Raw genomic sequence first — 9,719 nt, forward strand, 5'->3', positions numbered from 1 at the left:
GGCGGAGCTGACTCCTGGCAGGGCGACCTGCTGTCACCTGGAAAGTCGGGGCTGCCGGCTGCGGCGCTCTGGTCCTAGGAAGAGCCTGCGAGAACTGTTCCGGGGAAAAATAACACAAACAAAACGTGGCCTCGCCTGGGCCGCTCCACCTCCCGCCGCGCTGCAGCCCAGCTCGCTGCTCCTCCTCTTGCTGTTCCCGTCCCTCCCTCGCTCCTTCCTTCCTTCCTTCCAAGCTGCTGCTTTAACCCGGCTGCTACCCCGCCTCCCGTCCAGCGGGCGAAGAGCTCGGCTAGTTGAATCTTATCTGTGAATCCGCTTCTCCGCCTCTTCTTCCTGCCCAGCCCCTCCGTCTCGCCCCGGGGAGCAGCAGTCCTGCCCTGGCCCAGGCAGTGCCCCAACCAGCTTGGCCTCTCTCGATTCTTTACTGGGCATCTCTGCTGCCCCCTGGAGCGGGCACCGCTCTCCATAAGGAGCTGGGACTTTTTTTTAAAAAAACAGTATTTGCTTAGTTTGAATTCCTTGTAAAGCCTGTATATTACTTTCTTCGTCTCTAATCATCGCAAGAAGCAATTGATTATAATAAAATATTAAAATATTATTAATTTTTACTTTAAAACAACATTGATAACATGAATCTTCCTAATTCTTAATGTAGACTTTTTAAAATATGTAGAAATTATACTGGTACAGATTACTTGCTTTTTTAATGTGGAAATGAATGTTCCCCAAAACTAAAAAAATCTTTCAGGGATAATTTGATCATTCTAACTTTGAAACAAGAGTAGAGGAGTATACCTTCCCTCATTTTAGCAAATTAGACTCATTCTCTCTTTAGGCCAAGTAGTAATTAACAGTTAGATGAGAGATAATTACAAAACAAACGGGGAAAGCATTGAATGTTCTTCTAAGGGCTTGTAAAGAATGAAAACCCTCCTTGTTCATTGTGTTATAATTTAATGGTGTTCTCACTGCCTCTAAAGCCCTGGGGCCATTTTTCCTCTTATTTAAAATCAGTATGGTCAACTACATTATTCCAATGCTGAATTTCTGAGAAGGCTTTCATGGCCTTTTATTAATAAGCATCTAAATTCCAAGATGGGGATATTATTAATTGGTGGGAGTAAGTTCTTTGGTTTAACCACTCCAAAAACCTTTGTGCAAAATAGACTCCTATTTTTAGAAAAAATAAAAAGTTCTCAGAGCATAGACTGAGATCTCCTAGGACCTTATCAGAAACTCATACAAAGATCTCATTCCTTTGGATGCATGGCTGAGATTTATGAATGAGAATAAAAATAACCAAAAAAGCTGAAAAAAAGTACAAAAATCTTGTAAAGTCCACCAGATTAACCAGCTTGGAAGCTAGGCTTGAATGCAAAGCTCTAGCCAGGCAACTCCTACTCGCATAATAATGAGAAGTCACAGGGCCAGGGATTTAGCTCAGTGGTTCCTCTACATACCTTATAAGTGCAAGGTCCAGAGTTTGGTGCCCAGTACCAAAAGAGAGAGAGAGAGAAGTCACAAAGAACAAATTCGCACTTATACTCAGAAGAGCAGAATTGTCTATTTATGACACACTAAAGTTGCTTTCTGCTCTGGAATGCCCTCAGGCCTTTATAATGTTTCTGTAACTTTATCTTAGTGTGTGTTGGTATTATCACTGTTTACCAATATCTGCCCCTGGCTGCATCCCGACAAGGGAAAATAGTTCTTTCTGCCTCCTTAAAGTTAGTCATAGTGGCATGACTTGTTTGGACAGTGAAATGTGAACAGAAGTAACTTAGTTCACATCTGGAATAAAAGTATTTAATTGCCAATACAGTAGTTGACAGCCCCTTCTTGCTCTTCAATGGTCATGATGAAAAAATGTCCATATGGAGGTGACTCTTGATCAGAGCAGTCCAGAATGCTGAGCCATGGAGACAGCTGTCCTAGACAGTCTTCCAGGCACATAGCAGACTCCTCACGCATAAGAAATAAACTTTTGTTCTGTTAAGCCATGGAGATTGCCGTCTTGGGTGCTACCTTGTTATTAATCTATTATCCTAGCCTGTCAAATAAAATTACTATACTCTAGTACATGCTTAATATCTGTTGTTTTATGTTCATTTATACCTTTACCTTGGTATACATGTGAATTAGATGGTAAGCTCTCAGTTTCCTGCCATTATTTCACTTGCAAGACTTACAGAATCATACACATATGAAAAGTACTCAGTTGTGTACCAATCATTGGAATTTAGAAAAAGATATGACAAGAGTAAACTAACACATTGGGTAGCTGTTGCACAGAATATGTAAGAAAGAGTATGATGTTTTTTAAATGTTGAATTAATAATTCCACCCCTGGCCCACAACCCTGCCACTCTCAGCCAAACCCACCCCCAAAAAAGGCTCAAAGAATGAGTATGCTCATTAAAAGCGTTTCCAACAACTTTTTTTTTTTTTTGGTACTGGGGATCAAACTCAGGACCTTGTGCTTATGTGGCAACAACTTGATGGAAAATTCTGAGTAGTCTTACAGGAATCTCTTTCTGTGGTCCCCTAAAGGAAACTTCACATACATATTTTTTAAATTGCACCTCTGATATCCTAATCTAAATTAATGGTGCCAATACTAATCAAAATGTAAGATGCATTCAAATCTTACTTTAGAAGTTTATACCACATGAGAAAATGTAAGGGTTTCATTAGAGTTCCTCTCCTCCCCCTGCCCCCATTCTGGAATCCCCGCATCCACTTTCTCCCACTTTTCTTCCCATTGCTAAACACAAAGTTCAATTCATTCTAGTTATATTTGCCTCTTCCTCCCCTACTCTCACATCCAGACAACCTCTCATCTCAACCAGCTCATGTCTTTATGGGATTTCTGTCTTCTTCTCACTGGTTGCCTTCACTTGGACTCCACAGCTTGGATCCCTCCATCTTTCATTATTTAAACACTTACTCACCGGCATGCTCATATATTGATGACCTAAATCATAGGTCATCTCTTCTGAAAATGTCTTTCTTATTTTGCCAGCTGGACTTACTGGCCTCTTCCTTGCTGCCTTTTCTATCTACATCTTATTACATTCTTTATAATTCCTGGGTGAGTGTTTGTGTTCCCCAAACAAAAAGAACATCTTGATATAATGGATCATTTGATTTCTCTTGCATTTTCCACCAACAAAAGGCATAACAGCTGATAATTACTAGGTACTTAATAAATAGTGAATGAATGAATCTGTCAAATTGAGAAAATGGCTAATTTAAGAAACTCAAGAGTAAGAAAAAGAGTTTTATTATCACAGAGGTCATATGCCAAATTACTTAATGAGCTAATTTCCACTTAACATACTAAATAGATTGAGCATATAATTACAAAATGCTAGAAAATAATAGAATTCCTCCCCAAAACTGTGACGGAATTCTAGCTGGGGATGATAAACAGCATAAGCATTTGTGAATTAATATGATTTTCAGACGCTAACAGGGTTCTCCCCCATTGTTCCTGATCCCTGTGATCTCGCCCCAGCCCAGGCAGCTGGGCAGTCTGTCTTCCTGCTCCAAGGAAGGGATGACACAGCAGAACACAGATAACAAAAGAGTCCATTCTTAGCTTTCAGGCTTCGCAAGCTAAGGATTTGGGCAAAGGATTTAGAATATATGCCCTAAGAGTCTGTTTCTCCTGCTCTAGATACCAAAGGAAGTTTCCTCAAACTTGAAAGGTAGATAAGAAAGTGAGAAAATAGGGTCCTGTGACAGTATCTCCAGAGGGGATATCTCGGTTGTGTCTCTCTTGCCTGAGCTAGTGAAGGGGAACTGTGGAACCCCAAGCAGAAGCCTGTGCTGCCTTTACCCAGGAGTTGCCCCAGAAACCTGCAAGACCTCAGCATTTTCCCATGCCCATCATGGAGAGAGAACAGAAGAAGGAAGGGGAGAGATAGGCAGATCAGAAACAGCCTCTGGAAATGACCAATGTGTCCTGTGTAGCAAAGAGATCAGCTGCCTATCTTTTCATGCAACCAAGGGAAGAGGGACAGAGTAGCCAGAGCAGCACATGAAGCAAGCCTTGCTGTCAGGAGGTTGACAAGGCAGGCTGCTGCCCTGCCTTAACGTACTAGGACATACAGCAAAGGCCCAAGATAATAGCACCAGAGGAGGTATAGACATCATCAGATCCAGCCTGAAGCGCAAAGCAGAGGCTCCAGAAAGAATTTTTTTCAATGTGTTTGTTGTGAATTTGTGCAAGAGAGGGACAATAACAAAGACTATAGAGTATTCTCTATATTGAATTTCTGGTTCATATAACAAGTTGACTTAGTATAGAAGTTCTTATTAGTCACCCACAGTCCAAATATATAAAAACACTTCTTCCATAGGAAAAAAATCTTAAGTAGCTCTGAAAACAAGAAAAAAAATTTTCCAGATGCCAGAAATGAGTTAACCAGAGTAGTAATTGCAACTGAAACTAATGGCTTATGAGATACTGAACCTAGAAATAGACCGCATTGGCCAGGGGACATGTTTTAATGTCCATGTGGGATTAGAGATGAAGCTAATAGAAGTTGGGAGCTGAAACTGAGCTCTCTGATCAGAGATGGAAGCTACAGCCTGACGAGTTAGCTTATCTGCCATCAGCCAGTTGATAGGAAGAAGTGAGGATTGGCATATTCTGAATTAGCATTATGTGTATCCTGGGAGAAGTGGAAGTTAAAAATAAAAACAATCTTGACTGGTGAAAATGGAAGATTCCTCCAGGCATCGCCACAAACTAGTCTCCAGAGGATGCAGTCTTTTTTCATCTCTCAGCTGTGTTCTCTGTGTGGGTCCCATTTTTAGCTAATAAGGTGGGCTAGACTACAAAGGCGGATGTGGATTCAAATATTGGCAGAGATTTTAATTGGCAACTAGTTGGCATAATTTTTCTTTTGACCCCTCAAGCAACAAAGCAGGGAGACCTTGTAAATGTTACAAACTCCCAGAAGTGTGTCTTAAATTGGATGCTCCCAGGAGCCTGCCTGTAAAGAAAAATCAGATAGGACAGTTTCCCAAGTCTTAAGAGCCACCCTGTTGCCTGAAGAGAAAAATTCTTGTTGGTCTACTGTTAGAGACTAGCATATTCAGTTGTGTGTGTCTGTGAGTGTGCACATGCACATGTGTTTGTGAGTGGTATGTATTTACAGGCATTCAGTGGGAGTGGTCAAAACACAATGAAAAGACAGCTAGGTTCTTTCCTCTCTCCTTGAGGTTGCCAAAGACCATTATAGCTTGAGAAATATCCTTGCAGCTCCAAGAACAACAGAAAAGTTAACACTTCTATCCTGTTGCTCTGGAAATTGTTTCAGACTTAGCTCTGAATGCCCTTTCCTGGAGAAATCATAGTACCAGGGGATTCTATTCTATGTTTGGTCAAGCCTAAATCTAATGTTCACTTGTGAAGACAGCGTCTAACAACATTCAATAAGAAGAAAATTCCTTATGTTATTATAAATATTGTTGAGTGGAGCAAAAATTGAAAAGCCTCCCTGACACTATTGTAGCCAAATATCAATGCTGAAAAACAGTTGCCAGAAAGAAAGGAGGGAGAAAAGGAAGGAAAAAAATGTATAAACCAATGTCACATAAAAATGCAACCAATGTCACATAAAAGTACAAAGGTAGGCAGGTACGGTTTCCCACGCTTGTAGTCCTAGCTCACTCCAGGAGGCTGCAGCAGCGATAGGATCCCAAGTTCAAGCCCAGTTTAAATAACTTAGTGACTTAACATGATCCTCTCTGAAAATATAAAGAAAGGTATGGGAATATAGCTCAGGGAAAATCCCTGGATTCAGTCCTCAGTAACACGCACGCGCACACACAAACACACACACGCACAAAGGTACACCCGTTACACAATAAAATTTACTAATTAAATCCATCAATACATATCTATATATGTGTGTGAGATAAGTTTACAGACATATTTTACATAGAGTCATGCACGGCTTAGCAAAGAGTTCTGAGAATCATTAGACAACTTCACCATTGTACAAACATAAAATGAATGCACTTCCATAAACAAAATGACATCACTAGTCAATATGATCTTATGAAACAACTGGTGTATATACTGTCTGTTGACTAAATGTTATATGTGGCATATGAATGTATATAAAATATATCTGTAAACTTACCTTAGGAATATGAACATACTTTAAAATTAAAGATTAATTAAACTGCTACATTGGAAGACCACATGAGTGAAACTGCACAATCACCTCAAAAAATGGCCTATGCAAGGCTGGAGAATGTAGCTCAGTGGCATGAGCCTGCTTCACAAGTGCAAGGTCCTGAGTTCTATCCCCAGTAACCCCTGCAAAAAAGGCCCATGCAATATTTAACCAATTAATGAACAGAGATACTCCTGGTTTAACTAGATGTCTTCTACCTTGGTAAAGGTTATCTCCTAGAAATTTATAGCAAACATCATACTCAATATTATGAAATACATTTACCCACAATTAGAATCGTCAGTGTCCATCAACACAATAAATTATGGTATATCCGCCTATAAAATTCTGTGAGACAGGTAAATATAAATAAGGGGAATTATTATTTACTGACAAAAAGATCTCCAAGATAAGTAGAAAAAAGCAGCAAATTGCAGAACAATATATGACTCTACTTGTACTTTTACCTTTCAGAAGACTACACCATTGTGTGTCTTGTATTAGTATGGTAATCTATATGTAAAGGCATAGTTCAAGATACAGAAATATATACAATAGATTATTAATAGCACTTACCTCTGTGGAGTGGTGATAATTTGGAGGATTTAAAAGTTGATAAAAATATAGAGTAAATACACTCACAAAGCTCTGGGTTTAATTCCCAGAATGACCAAAACAATTGATAAAATGTATATTTCTATTTTTATTCTATATAATATTTATTTTCAATTTGTATAACAATTGTGTAGCTCTGTAGTAAAAATAGTAAAATATTCATCAATTAGTATATCATTGGTTAACAGCAAGAGTTTGTAATTTATGAAGAAATGACACTAGTTTACTCATTTTATGTATACTTTCATTATTTAGCATTTCTCATAACTTAGGCATTGAGCACCAAAGGTGAAAATTTCTTCTTAATCAAATTGAGGACTCAAAAAGTAAATAAGCACATCTTAGACACTTACCTGTACTGACTTCTTGCTCAGTAACATAACAGCTGATCTTTGCAAGAAATTGCATTGCTTCACTTCATAGTTTATTTCCACTTAAACTGAGATTGAATTTGTGACATAAACCCCAAGTACTGATAGGTATGCACAGATTTATTAATCAAAGCTGTAGTCTCAAAGAGTGCCTGTTGAAGACCTGGGGATTTAGCTCAGTGGTTCTGTCACCTGCCTCACAAGTGCAAGGTCCTGAGTTCAATCCCTGGTAAACCCCACCCCACACACACACACAATAGCTCAGTTTCTGTCACCTGCCTCACAAGTGCAAGGTCCTGAGTTCAATCCCTGGTAAACCCCACCCCACACACACACACCACAAAAAGCCTATTGAATCCATGTGTCACATTGCCAAATCTAAGAGAACTTTTCAGAGATAATTTCCGTCTCCTTAAAACTTTGTTTTTTTGCCTGAGGTCTTATTATTCTTGCCTTATTTTCTTGCTTTTTTCCAAATAGATGCAGTCTCACTGAAGTATATAAAGTTAAATACATTTCTTACGTAAGTTTACCTTATTCAGTTCATCTATATGGTCACTTATTTCAGTCTGCTACATCTAATTCATTTTTTAAAGAATTTCATTAAAATTCTCACTACTGTAATGACTTTATATAAGTTGCACTTTTTCCCAGTGCCCCCCTCCTTTTTGAAAGACAACGTCTCCTCCTGCCTCAGCTTCCTAGGGTACTGAGATTAAGGTTTGTACTACCACATCCAGCTCCACGTACAATTTAGTAGTTCTTTTCTTTATTGAAGTGCTCCTTCAAGAGTATGTGCAAATCTAGTTTGTTTGATTCAGGTTTTTTCCCCACAGCAATGGGCCATTTTTCTTTTTTTAATTAATTTTATTGGTACATTTCAGCTATACAATATGCTGGCATTCATTATTGGAAATTTGTAACTTTACATAATATATCTTGGTTCTTATTTTTTCCCCATTCCCCTGCCCTCCCTTCAAATGCTCCACCCCTTCCTATTTACAAAGACTTTGCTTCCATTTTTTCATTTTCTCATATTTATTCCTTTCCCCTACCCCTCCCACTTCCCCTTCCCCTTTGGACCTTTTCTTCCTATTTCACATTATCTGTTACACATTTTGATCCTTATTTACATTTTCAATTTCTCACACCAGAGAAAGTATTCAGTATTTACACGTGTGTCCTATTTATTTCATTTAAATCAATTCTCGGCCTTTTGGCTAAGATCAAGTGCATTTCACTTAAGAGTATGGCTTCAGTGTGCATCCTTTTAGCTGTAAATGTCTCTAGGTTCTCAATCTTTATGGCTGAGTAGTTCTCCACTGTATAAAAGAACCACATTTTCTTAATCCAGTCTTTAGTTGATGGGCAGTTGGGCTGTTTCCAAATCTTAGCTATTACAGACTGTGCCACTATGAACATGGGTGCACATATATCACCATGGTATGACTCTGATGTCCACAATCACCATTCCTGTTCAATATAGTTTTGGAAACATCAACCACACCAATTGGAAAAGAGAAAGAGATGAAAGTAATAAAGATAGGAAACAAAGAAGTTAAGTTGTCATTATTTGCAGATGATTTGATAATTATATAAGATATACTTATATAAGAGATGCGAAAAACTCCACCAAAAGCCTTCTAGATGTAATAACCAAATTCAGTAGTGTGCCTGGATACAAGGTCAACACAAAAATCAATAGCTTTCCTGTACACAAACAACAGACTCACTGAAAGAGGAACTGGAGAAACAACTCCTGTGACAATGACATCGAAAAAAATGAAATACCTAGGAATCAACCTAACTAAAGAAAACAAAAACCTCTACTTTAGGGCCAGGGATTTAACAATTATTCCACCACCTGCCTCTCAAGTGCAAGGTCCTGAGTTCAATCCCTGGTTTAAAAAAAAAAAACAACTCTACTCTGAAAACTATAGCACTCTGAAAAAAATATTGAAGAGGATATCAGAAATTGCTCCTGGGTAGGAAGAACCGATATAGTGAAAATGGCCACACTTCCAAAACTGCTATACAGATTCAATGCAATCCCAATTGAAATTCCAGCAGCGTACTTCATGGACCTTGAGAAAACAATCCAAAACTTCATTGGGAACAAGAAGAGACCTAGAATAGCAAAAGCAAATCTAGGCAACAAAGACAAGATAGAGGGTATCACAATCCCCATCTTGAAACTGCTACAAAGCTACTGAGATAAAAACAGGTATGGTACTGGCAAAGAAACAGATCTGAGGACCAGTGGAACCAATCAGAAGATGGCAGAAACAACTCCAGACACACTCAGCCACCTCATATTTGACAAAGGAGCCAAACACCCTCACTGGAGGAAAGACAGTATCTTTAATAAATGGTGGAAAAATTGGATTTCAACCTGCCTAAGATTAAAACTAAACCTTTATCTCTCACCATGCACTAAACTAAAATCGAAATGGATTAAGGATCTAATGATTAAGACATGAAGATGTAGTAATCCTGTGGAAGCAGCAGTAACCCTAAAAAATAGAAGTCTATTGAAACT

This window comes from Fukomys damarensis, unplaced genomic scaffold (assembly GCF_012274545.1).
Source record: "Fukomys damarensis isolate Sample0158 unplaced genomic scaffold, DMR_v1.0_HiC HiC_scaffold_6, whole genome shotgun sequence".
Classification (NCBI taxonomy): domain Eukaryota; kingdom Metazoa; phylum Chordata; class Mammalia; order Rodentia; family Bathyergidae; genus Fukomys; species Fukomys damarensis.